Raw genomic sequence first — 13,527 nt, 5'->3', positions numbered from 1 at the left:
TAATCTGGATTGTCCTTTCCTACATACTTCAAATATTTGTGGCTTTCCATTTTTCTAAGGTAGAAATACAGGGTGTGTTTTGATGCCCTTTCTAAAGCAGAGTAGAGATGATGAAGTTTTCACTTTCTTCTAATTACATTCAAGACATGAAGATACTAATACCACTGTCAGAGACAGGCTGGTAAAAGCTTGCTTAATCTTCATCTCTTCAAACTGCTGGTTCTAACACTGGGTCACTGGCAGGCAAGGCCCACTGATGGAGTTTAGGTAGCCAGTGGCTATGTACTGGGAGAGTCAGGTGCAGTCTGAAAAATGTTTAAATATGGATGTGCTTCAGATCCTTTTATAAACACAGTGGTCATTTGATTCTGAGAAGGAAAACGCATTTCATTATCTTTCAAAAATTTTTTTTGCAACTGTTTGATTCTCTCAATTACTGTGAATCCAGTATCTTTCCTTTGATGATGCTGTAAGAGCACATACTTAGACATGTAAGGAAACACTGTGCCTTTATTTAAGTCAGATGAATTGAGAAGAAATGTTAAACTTATTTTCTCTCCCATTCATTTGTTCTTCTGTGTAGGATGCATGCCTCCCTGCTATTCTCCTCCTCCTTTGCATCGCATTTGCAAAGTACTCTCGGCAGATGTTGTTTCTCTATGCTCAGGGCAGGAACAGCAGCAGTTCTCTGCAACTCTAGTCACCCATCAAATCCTTGGGTAGAAAAGTTTTTTTAGTAGAGCTAAGCCCAAGCACAAGGATAGGTAACTGTTAGTACTTTTAATAAGACACATTTAACTCCAAAATGGATTGAGACAGGGAAACAAGATTATTGTCCAGATGCTAATCCTAAAAAGAGCATCCCATTTCAAACTTGTGGGCTGGTGAAAAGATTAAAAAACTGGAAAAAAGCCATGCTTAAAAATGACTGCACATTGTAAGCTAAGCACTAAATATACTTGCACAGTGGATACTGTGAAAATATAATCATATAGACCTGGATTATGCCCTGTTTCTACTTATGATTATCATTTGTCTCTTTTAGCAGAAGCTAGAAATTTCCTTCCTACCACTTCCTTCCTCCAACCACCTTGTAGCTAAACAACCAAAAATCAGTACTGTGTCCCAGTGAGCAAGCACCACACTTCCCACTGAATGGCGCTTTGCATACCCTACTCATTTATCCTCCTATTCAGGGGAGAGGCTTATAGGGTAAACTGCACCGGGTGAAAGCCTAGCAGGCCCTCTACTTTGGAAAGTCAATTAACGATTCCCTTGGGACAGTATATTGCAAGGGACCGAAGCAAGATGAACTTATATGCATGGCTGAAGAGACTTTAGCTCCCCATTGTGAGCTCATTTTCTGGACATACTCTTTCTGATCTAGCATAATTTTAGGCCCAGGCAAGCAATTCAGTTTTAAAACTGCTCCTAATCCATGTTGTACAGAGGGAACTCCTTAACAGAGAAGTACACGCAGCTCTTTGGAAATTTTTCCAGGATGCTCCTGCTCATAAATTCCTATGCCTTATGCCCGCTGGGATAAAAAAAACCCAAAAAACACTTAAACATGTGTCTCCAGGCACTGTTGTTTGTGAGGCTACTTTGGGTAACTGCTCACAGCTCTCTGCTTGAGAGTCATGCAGATGGAGAAAGTCACAGCTCTGGGACCATGTGCTGCTTTATGTTTCATTGACATATGTCAATGTCAGAGGCAGGAACTACAATGAGAATAGAAATAAATCTGCAGGAAAAGACAAGGCAGAGGTGAAAAAAAGCCACCACAAAAATATCAAGGTACTTTTAATGTGACTTGCATATCCCATTTGTAACTCTGATAGGAAGAGAGAGAGAAAACACTGATTCCATTTAGCACAGTACATTTTACTGTAAGCAAACAATAATTTCATGCATGAGTCTCAGTTTTAAGGTCTACATTCATGGTATTGGTGGATCAAGTCCCTAAATGCTAAGGCTTTGTGTTTCAATTAATATGTAAAAAATATTTTAGAGTTGTGACTCTTCAGTTAATTCAAACCTTCATTTGAAAATAACCATTCTATAAATTAGTAAATGCAGGTTTGTCTAGGAAATTGCTACCACTTTTCCTTAAGAGAACTCACAGAAAAAATATCTTTAGGACACAGAAAGCACTTGAATAAGTTTGGAAAAGTGTATTTTGCTACTGTCTCCAAAATTTTTTCATAGAACAGAAGAACAATTTCAGTATTCCTAACAGAAATCTTGATTGTACAGATAAAAAATAAGCCACTGTATTCCTATAAGGGTCTTGAGACACTGTAATAAACATAGAGCATACCATGTTTCTTTTGCAGATATAATCACAGGTCACAGATTGCAGAATAGTCTGAGTTGAAAGGGACACACAAGAATCCTCAAGTTTAACTCTTAAATGAGTGGACTGTATGGGGATTGAACACACTGTCTTGGCATTAGTAGTTGACACAGGGTACTACACTTTTTTGCACATTCTAGTTTTTTTGTCTACCTATGATCCTATTTTTCTTACTTCCTTCACCTATTAAACCAACAAATAGCTCAGGGAGCTGTATATCTGACTCTCTTTACAGCTATTATAAAATATGCAGCTTTCTTTTGAACTCCTTAAAAATATAAAATGCATTGACCAAGTGCCACTTCCTAAATATTGAGGGGAAAAATTGAATGGACAAACAATAGTGGAGTTGCCACAATAATAACTTTCACCAGCACAGGAACAAAACTTATATGTAGAGAAATCCCAAAGTAATAAACATAAGTAAGGAATTACAGCAAAACTACTCAGCTCCACTTCAAAAGTCTTCCCATTTGGCTTCTCATCCATTTTTATTCTGATACTATGAGCAAGAAAAATGCCTCCTGCTTCTTTTAACACAAGCCTCAATCTGAGCCCACTTGTCCAACTTTTCAGAAAGGACATTGAGATGTACCACTCAATAAAAGCCTGCAAAACCACTATCACCCTAATGTCTAAGAAAACATTTATAATATTTGGATATATGCGGCACAGTGATTGCCCCCTACTGTAGCATCCTTCCTCAGTACCACAGGGTCATGTCTCTGCATTATTCATATCTTAATTTACACTTAAGCTGAAAGTTTTTTAGGACAGGAAACTGCCTCCAATTTTATGGGATAGTCTAAAAATTGTAATGCTACAATGGAAATTAATTAATTCTACATGACTAGTAATTCTAATTCACAGATTATGGGAATACAACCTGGAATCTAATTCATTCTCTCATGAAAACAGAAAATTAAGGTGGAATTCTATCAAGGAAGTAAATCCAAAATTGTCTCACATATTTTAAATGAGCACTTACCTATAAACAAATTGGTAATTAGAAACACCTTCAAACTAAAGAACATCTCAAATGCACCGCAAGAAAAATCAAAAGTACACTGAAGTGCTGTTTTTTTTTCCACCAATAGAATATTTACACATGGACATTAAAATCCTAAAGGAAGTAAAATAATGAGGTTTCAAAAGTTGTTATACGGGTGAAATTAGGAATGAATCTCTAATGGGAGACAGTTTTCTGAATTCCTCTTGGAAGGAAGGTAAGACTCAACAAGGCATGTGACAGGTGTGTATTTGTGGGGATTATCACTCACATGCATGTGATGCCTAACAGAGAAAAACAAAGCTGACATTTTATATAATTTCGGTTTAATATCTGAAGAAGTTCACCTGGGAAAGACAGGATTATAATCTCACAGACCTGTAGCTTTGGTTTAAGGAGAAATAAAGACTTGAGCTTTCAGTATTTAGTTCTTGATCAAAATATGATAATTAAGTATGCCAGACAAAAACTTTGAAAAAGAAGTAATTTCTCCAAATTGTAGATCTAGGAAAGATTGCATTTGGAAGCATTAAGGCTAATCAGAGAACTGAAAGTGAAAAAAAAGAGCTGTTTCACCTTTCAAGAATTCCCGTGATCCTTTTGTTAGAGATCCTAGAAAATTGCTAGTAGATTGGCCTAGTTCACTTTCATGTTTCTATTCCTAACTGATTTCAAATTAAGTACATTCAGCATTTTTATCTACTTGCCAACTCTGCCTTTTTTATCCTGACCTCTGTGAGCAGGAAATGGGTTTTTTTCCTTGCATGTAACTGTCAGTAGAAGTTTGCATGGAAAGTTAGGCTGGCAATGAAATCTTGGCGTCCCCTTTGTTACTGGAATAGATGTTCTCTAGCTTCTCAGCAAGACCTCAGGTGCTTTGCATTTAATAATCTGAAAATATACAACTGAGGATACTACTTATGTTTACAGCATCTATCATACCTCATGCAGTGAGACCCATATAGTTAGTAATATCTCAGCAAGTTAATTAATTCCAGATAATGTTAATTAATATCTGTAGATACATTAGCTGTCAATCATAACTGAAAAGAGCCATTAGAGTAAACCAATATGGTGCAGTTAACCCAGAAAAGTAATGTTTTCATAAAATCTTAGCACTTGCGGACAGAGATACATTAAATTCTGACTGTGGATCTGGCCCCTGGATTTGTTATAACAAAAGAGACTCTCTGCAAAGCTGATGGTTCTCAAATAAACCAGTCCTACTTCTCATGAGCACAGATACATAAATCTCAAGAAGCAGCAGTTCTTGTATATTGCTGTGTCTCACTAGGCAGAGATATTAGATGTCATCTGTATATAATATATAAAAAAATTTCTTGAGTATTAAGGTAAACAATAGCCCTAGAATTTGGATATTGAGAAATCTGATAGATCATTGCTCAAAATAGAAATCGGATACATTAATGCAAAAAAAGAAGGTTTTCCCCATAAGTGTATGCAATTTTCTGATTTCTTTAAGTTTATAATCAATATCACTTGGAAGGTTATTTGGTAATACATTTTCTTTTCTCCCTTCCTCTTTCATGATTTTCCAGTGGGGGAAAAATGAACAAAAAAAACCCCCAAAACAAAATGCAACCCAACCCAACATAACCCAACCCAACCCAACCCAACCCACACTGAATTGTATACCAGATCTCCTTACAGCTCAACTCTGGCTTTTGCATGCCTTCTCCAAAGACTACTGAAAAAGAGTATTTTAAAACCTAAAGTTTTTTTAATGGCAAGTTTTTTGTGCATCCTTATTCTATGCATTTAAAATCTATTAAAACAAAAGATCAAACCATAGAAATATATATGATAATGACTGTAGAGTGACAAAAAGTTATAAAATTATGTGCTATATATTAGCCTTTTTGCATATGAAGAAATATCTGCACTGTAAATACATACTTGGGAAGATGTCTTCCTGAGTTCCATGGCAATAGTAATGTTTCCTGAACATTGTCAGGTGGTTTAAAATAGTTGAATATGAGTTCAAATGATTACAGCTGCTCCACAGCTAAAGGTAATTTAAAACTGATCATATTCTCTCATCTTTTCTATCTTATTGTTACACAGTAATTTTGGAACAATTCTGGAAAGAATGATATACTAGCCTTTATATTCAACAGAGAAGGTGAAATTATAAGGAGAAAAATCAGCAAAATATAACAACCTTAACTGCTAATAAGCAATGAAGTAAGAAAAAATGTTTTGTTCAAATACAGTTTTTTTCCTTTCCTAAGTGTAATAAGTACAGTGGATCTATCACTATAATTTAACAATTTATCAGTACCAGAAAGTTGTTACATTTGTGATGATCCAGGGTTACAGATGAGATTTTCAGATAGATTTTATATCTTTTATTAGAGCAAGAGATACATTATTTTTAAAATAAACGCTTTAGACCCTTAGAATTTTATCATAACTTAGATAGGAGCAAAGGACTTCAAGCCTCTGCAAGGCTGGATGTTTCTCTGTGAAGCAAATGTAGTCATGAGCAAAAAAAAGGTAACAATTTTAAGAGCAGTGATAGAATGTTGGAGATGATATATTTTGGATCACAAAATTTTTTTATTTTCTGCTGAACTGATTATTTCCATTAGTTAAAATAATCTGTAATTTTGTAAAAAAATTATAATTTGCAAATTAACAAAAAGCCTGGATTTTCACTGGGTTATTGCAAGATTGGTGATGCAATTTCCTGGACTCCAGAAAAATAGTGTATGCTTTGTTGCCACGAATGTCAGCCCAGCACTTAGTGAAACACTGAGAGATTAGGAATCTGACAAAGGTACACACATTGCTACCTAGAAGCTTGTTTCTTTCTTTAATTTAGACAAAACAGAGTGGCTGAAGTGCATAACAAGCACAAGTGTTTAGGGCTTTCCCAGATTTTTTGAAATGGTTCACAGGCAAGGATGAAAGCAGAAGAGAAGCAGAACTGCCTGTATCCTCTGCTGGGCAGTGATGACTAACACCAAGTGCAGTCCGTTGTCCAGATCCCAAAAGACAGAACTCAGGTACCTTGTCAGAAACTATGGCTCAAAATGTGATCCCTGAAAGTCTGTGCTCATCAAGGTCAGAAAGTGCCGAAGGATCAGTAAACTCTGATGGCTCACCTAGCACTCTGTAAATCTGTATAGAAGCATTTTCATTGCCTCTCAATGTGAACTTCTCTGTATTAATCACGGAACTCTTTTCCCCAGTAAATCAAATTCATGGAAATTATGTGTGAAACTTCAAAGGATGGTACTACAGTAACACAAGTCATTACACAACACAAACATGTTGCCAAACTGATGATCTGGGCTCCGTGTGTGAGGTAAATCAAAGTTATTTAGCTAAATGATCAAGGCGTTATCCTGGGCCTTCTAAAGAGCTCAGAAACTTGCCCTATTCATAGGGAAAGATTTAAGTATATAATATATCCTGAAATATTACGGTATAGTTTCTGCTTCCCTCAAAAACTCACGCAATTCTGCTGATACTGCACAATTTCCCTAAAGAGATTATTATGCTAATCCCAAATATTATACTACCCAAGCTATTCTGTATTTGACTTCATCAGATCCAATGTTCTGCAAATAATCTCTAGCAGCTTTAGCTAATGTTTATGTAAGCTGGTCAGGATGACTGAGTAGTGGTAACCATGTTTTCTGTGCGACACTCTATAACAGTGAAAGTGCACTTGGACAAAAAATAGCAGCCTATACAGAAAATACATAGCATATGCAAAGTTCTTTCCTCAGAAAATTATACTTAGTATTTATTCTGCTAAACTGTTCTTCATAATTTCACTTAAAATATTTCATAGTATATCAGGCATTTAGCAGGACATATCATCTTCCCTCTCTACTCCTCCTTACTTGGAAAGCTACTTAGAGTGCGCCAGGTATTTCTGACCTATTGTTTCCTAAATACAACAATTCATGTCTGCATTCTTTTCCCTTCTGAATAAATGGACTAATGAACTCTGTAAAGGAAGAGTTCAGATACCATGATAAATACTTATAGTCCATTTTGCATGTCCAAGCTGGCTGAAATGGTCATACAGTAGTCAGGACCTTAAAGGTAATTTTTGAGTTAGATATGCACAGATCTCTGCTGTAAATTTACAAAGCTGAGCAACACAGAGAAAGGTGCTGCAGGAACCTGCTGTGAAGACCTGTTTTCCAGGCTGTGGGATCACACACAACCTTATCTTTCTTCACACCCAGCCAAGTGTTACTTCTTGCTGGAGTGGGATGGAAATGAACTTAAAACTTAATTCATTTCATAGTTGAAGGAGGATGTAGTGGTTATTTTCAGCTCTGTCTGTAGCAGCACCCTCTTCAGCTTTTTGCTACCGGACTGCAGTTGCAGCACACTGACAATCTTTGCATCTCTTCTCTCCTTCCCTCTTTACCTGCCCAGATTCATTTGAATGTCCACAAATTCCTACACTCTCAGAAACACTCAAACCTAGAAGTCTACACCATGCCAAATCTTCAAGGGAAATGAGGACTGTTGCACTGTTAGATTAGAGCACTACAGCAAAATAAGGTCTAACTTGCATTATATGGGACTTTGTGTGGCTGCCATCACAGGCAAAGGAGCAATTTCCAATCCACTTTTCTGCACCACTTTTCTTGCAATACCTTATTTTAGACACAATATAACTCCTACAAGGCAAAATTATGAGCGACACAAGCAATAAAAAATAAATAGTGATTTCAACCTGAAATGACTGAAATAATTTTGATGTTGCCTTCTTAAAACTTCCTGAACTTCTTCATATTTCCTCATATTTTTGATTATCACTATGGATTTTCACTTTGCACATTCCTATTTAAATCTTTGCTCCATCTTTTGAAAAGCATTTAAATCAGCTGGAGATATTCTTGGATTTGCATCTGTTGCTATTTGAAAAAATGTTGTACTTACCAGCTGTCTACTTACCAATTTAATCTGCCATCTTTTAAAGACAGTAGGAAGAATTAATCTTAGTAAAACTCCAAGTACAGTTGTCTCAAGGGTGGACTTGTACAAAGTGTTTAATATCTCCCTCTTTATTTTTCACTGTAATGTCCCATAATGTAAGGAAGTGAAGAATAAAAATATTTCAACTCACCAGTTGCATTAAGTTTTATATTGGTTTGAATATCAAACATTTTGTTGGAAATAAATAAGACTTCCAGGAGCAGAACAGTAGTCTTCCTACTAGCCTACTTACTCAGATTTACACCTGTGCTGTTGCAAAAGTGGAGTCTTAACAGACTGCATTAACAAGATTAAATGGAAGAAGTAATAAGGCACAGACTGTTCCATGTCATTAAAGAAGGGAAGAAGACTGCTGGAGGCACTAAGTAATAAAAAAATATTTTCTTTTCATACTCTATTAATGTATCCATTTCCTATTTAATTCAAATTATTCTATTTTTTTTCCCTGGAAATTCTGAATAAATATCAGCTTTCCTTTGTCATTGGTTTTTGTTTCAAATATATATAAACACATGGAGGATTAGAGTGGCAGATGTAAGATGCCAAATTATTATAGATAAAATCCCCATGTTGTGAAATGTCATGAACTACATCTTGCCTGCTTTCAACCAGAGCTAAAAAGTAAGTTTTCTTCCAGTGTTTTTAGATGCCTTGTGACAGGCCTATCTGAATTGCCCCTCTTGAACCCCAGCTTCCCTTAGATTTTACAGAAAAGGGGAACTTAGGGGCAAGCTCTCAGTATGAATCTCTAACAGAGCTGCTCAAAGCCTGTAACTACTACATTTTTTCCCCCTAGCCTCTATAATGGCTAGAATTGCATCCTGTTTCATAGATTTCATGTGCAAAGACATGCAGTGGCTGCTATGCAGCTGAACACAAAGCAAGATTTACACAGGTTTTCTGTCAAGAATAAAACAAAGCTAAACAGTATGTAAGAAGGGAGCATTTCTAAAAGACAGCTAATACATTCATTATATGCACTGCCTGCTACTAATTCACTTTTTCCTTTTGAGTCTTTGTGGACTTTCTGTGCTTTGAAAGAAGTCTTCTCACCTCCCTGTTACATATTCCCAGGCTTTTCTGCGGCATTGTTACCCCACATCCAGGTAGTTTTTCATTTTTAATACATTTTCTCGTGCCCTAACCTTTTGCATAAAGAAGTTGTTGGAATAAGGGATGATTCAGATCCTTACAGTTCTGTCTTGCTACCCCCACATATCAATTTCCTTGGAATTCATGCCAAAGATAAAACAGAGAGAACTTAATTTTCAAGATTCTGTATGTATTGGTTAGCCTGATACATACAGAAGACTGTTAATCATACATACTACTGGGAAAAAAATGTTTAAAATTGCCATCTCACCGATCTTTGCTTTGAATGCTTGCTTAGATAAAACAATTGAGGAATTTTCAAGTAAAGAAAACAATGCAAGAGAAAATATTGAGAGAGTTCTGAAGTCTATGAAATAAGCAGAATTATTGGAAATTGGGAAAAGTACAGAAAACAAGCAAATACATGAGCTGGGAATAGTCAGGCTGAAAAAATATTTTCCCAATAATACAGAAAACATTGAAGGATAGTAAGGATGAGTTAATTACTTGCAACAACTCATTTAAATTTGCGTAAGTATTACACAGCTATTTTTTTTCATGTCTGTTCCTAGAACCAGTCACATGTTGTCACACACGTGTTTCTCTGGGTTTGTAATCTTAAATACAGTCTCCAACTCTTGACCTGTGGCATTTTAATGAATAAACATTTTCTGGCTTGGTAAAAAACTGTTCACTCTCTATTATTTCATTAATTGAAGCCCTTTGATGTTATGGCACATAATTTTTCCCAACTGGGTAAATAATTGTTGTATAATTTTCCTTCTGTTAGAACAGTGTTTCATTCTGCTGAAGTACTGATTGCCTATGAAGATTTTTAAGCCTCACTGTTTCATAAAATATTAGAGTGTCCCATTAGACACACCAGTTTCCTCCCAGATAAAAAACATGGATCAAAGAAATGGCCAAAAGAAATGAACAATATTTAAGCGGGTTCCCCCCCCCCCTTTTCCCTCTGTAATTTGTGTAACTGAAAATTAGTTCTGCATGAGTCAGAAAGAAATCACAGATTGTTGCCAAATACTGTGTATCCTTCTGATGCATGATTTAGTATCAGACTGGTACTGAGCAATGACTCCAGACACACCAGTTTTCAAATCCAGAGCTGCCATTGACTAATAAATCCCACTGCATGTCCTGCTGGATATGCTCTGCCTCTACAGGGATCAGGGTGTAATGACTTCAGTGAACTGCCTCTAACACTGTGAAAACAGGAAGTTCTTGTAATATAAGCCACCACAACAGGAAGAAAAACACAAATGGCAAATAGGGAGGCATTAATACCAAACCTAAATGGCGATGAAGGTTTGGAATTAGCACACTGGACAAATTCCACTGCGCAGACTGTGGGAAGAGTGCAGATGGCAACAGGAAGATGCCAGGCCTGGTGAGGCAGATCTGGGTAACCTATCCAGACAAAAATTCCCACCATGGCAAACTCTGAGAAAGGAAACAGCTGCTTGCACACATGCCATTCCAAGTTGTGGGAACAGCATCTATGCCTCATGGATAGTGGGGACCTGGACCTGGAAAAGAAGGGTACCTCCAGAAGAACACTGTGGGACCCCAGCACTGAGCACAACAGTGTGAAGAAGAACAGGCAGGATGTCAGAAGAATCCACGCTGCTGGTATCTCTAGCTGAATCTTGCACTCTTTGTCTTCCCCCTCTTCCTGCTATTCCTATTTCTTTCTCCACCTCACACTAACAATTAAATAAAATCTGTACTATTGATTTTGGTCTTGTTTACACCTTAATTCAGGCAGAGGCATCTCTTAACAACTGGATCCTAATGCAGAGCAGGCAGAACTGGATGTAGAAATTTATACAATGTTTACTTTTTGAAATGAGACTGAGTTCAAGAAGAAAAGGGAAATATTTTAACTCTTACAGAAATATAATGATACCATGTAATTTTTAGTTTGTATTTCTAGAAATGCACCCCACTGACTCTCAGCTGGAAAAATATCTATGTTGAAAAATTATTACAAGAGCCAAACAAATATAAAATGAATACTCCACTCATCTACAGTGCAGGCTACAGCAAGCTCTGAAATCCATACATTATAAGCTCCCTTTTGACAATGAAGCTGTCCTATAAGCTGTCCTAATAGGCTGAACCAACATACAATCTCAATAAAAGGCATCACCATGCACCTAGTGTTCTTTTTAACTGTTTGAACACAAAGAGATCATAGAACCATAGAATAGTTTGGGTTGGAAGGGATCTTCAAAGGTCATCTAGTTCCAGCCTTCCTACAATGAGCATAGAAAAGTTGTATTTGCACATTCATGACAAAATATTGCCTGATTGTGTCCAAAAGGAAAGAGATTTCTTTTTTTATATAATAAATATTTTTGAGGTAAGGGGTTATAGAGAAATGGGGTGGAGTTTCTAGCGCTGTTTAGTTCTGTACCATCCATATCCTGGTGGGGATATGGTTTCAGGAGGGAACCAGGGCCAGTAGTGGCAGAGTTGCAATCCTTTCATGGGCTCAAGGGAGGAGGTATGCAAGTGTTTGGATCAGCCTTGCACAGCCAGCCCCTGTCTGCCACAGTCTTTCCTCCATTCCTCTGAGCTGCATCTTTTCTGATTTGGTGCTGCAAGACAGAAGAAAACAGCAGCGGTGGTGTGGAGCCCAGCCCTGTCCAGCTGTGTGGGGCTGAGCTGCAGCCACAGCAACCACAGCTGCAGCCAGAACTGCCCAGGGTCCACTCCTGCTCACACGGAGTTGGGTCCAGAAGGGTCCCCTGACCTGCTTCAGACCCCTCTCAGATCCCACCAGGTCATGTCTTGTCCCTGTTCTTCAAGTGTTTTTGTGCTAGGGGTGTGGGAAGTTGAGCTGTGACTCTCCCTGACATTATACTGCCTTTGTTTTCCCAAAAACCATGTGGCCCAGCACAGGACCATGTTGGGCACTGTATTTGGGAAGTGTTTCTGTTTGTTCTCGGATGAACACCCTTTTTTGTGCAAAACACTCTCCTCTCTATGCTCTTTTATTACTATTTTTGTGGTTATTGTGATTTTTCACTGAAGTGTGACTCCAATTTATAATCTTTCATCCACTGTCAGAAGAGAGTGGGGCAAATGGAGTAACTTGAGTGGGTTTAATTTTCCTGCTGTGTTTTAATCTAGCACATTAAGAAAGGAAGGAATTTGACACCACTGAACACTTTGTAATATAGCCTTATTCCTAAATGAGTTAATTCTCTCATCAGTCTAATTTGCTGAGCTGTTAATAGCATTTTATAACATCCACAATCACAGAATGAACTATGGAAATGAGGAACGTAAACAATTTATCCAAGTAATTTAGAAAGAAAATAAACTGTAGAAACTTTGGCACAGAAACTGATTTTCAAAGTAGAGTAAAAAACTCCCACAAAATGAATAGCTTTCTCCTGAAAGCCAAATATATTAAAATTCAAAAACTGACTGAGCATTACTTTTTTCTTGGTAAAAACAAACAAATACTCAACAACATGGTCTGCTGAAGTCACCCTGTGCAAATTTATAGCTCAGGGAGTCCTTCAGCTTCTTGTAGATAAAATCTGGTTTGGTTGATAGCTGAGGGAAAAATGATTTAGCTAAAGCAAAGAAAAACTGGCCATCACTTTAGAGATAATAAATGTGGAGAGCAGAATGGAGGTACAGTGGAATTCACTTCCACCTAGCAACCTTACTCTTGTAAAAAGCAGACACAAGATGCACCCTGTCCTGGTTCTGGTCAGATTATTGTTTTGTTTTCAATAGCCAAGGGGGGCTATGGGTGGGTCATGGAGGTTATTCTCTACCACCTCACATTGTTGCTGGGGCAGGAGCAAAGGGAGTCTTGTCTGGGAAGAAGGGGCTCCTTCTGGTTGAGTGTGGCAGAAGGAGCAATCAGATAACGCTGGCTCTAGGCTGGAGCGTGTAACTGGGAAACACTGTTTCCAAGCACTCACATGGGAATCCTTTGCCCATCCTATACACTTACTAATATTGATCTCATTGCTCTTTCCAATAAATTGCTCTTATCCCTCTCTGCTCTGCACTGAGGCAACCTCACTCTAAGTATTGTGTG

General features: G+C 37.4%; 1 protein-coding gene across 1 annotated transcript in view; it reads right to left on the bottom strand.

The window, feature by feature from the left end:
- Window positions 1-13,527, bottom strand: part of RORB (RAR related orphan receptor B) — a 138,446-nt gene that overhangs the window by 42,537 nt on the left and 82,382 nt on the right. The window lies entirely within an intron of this gene.

The sequence above is a fragment of the Taeniopygia guttata genome, chromosome Z (assembly GCF_048771995.1).
Source record: "Taeniopygia guttata chromosome Z, bTaeGut7.mat, whole genome shotgun sequence".
Taxonomy (NCBI): Eukaryota; Metazoa; Chordata; class Aves; order Passeriformes; family Estrildidae; genus Taeniopygia; species Taeniopygia guttata.
This window is presented reverse-complemented; position numbering and strand designations above follow the sequence as displayed.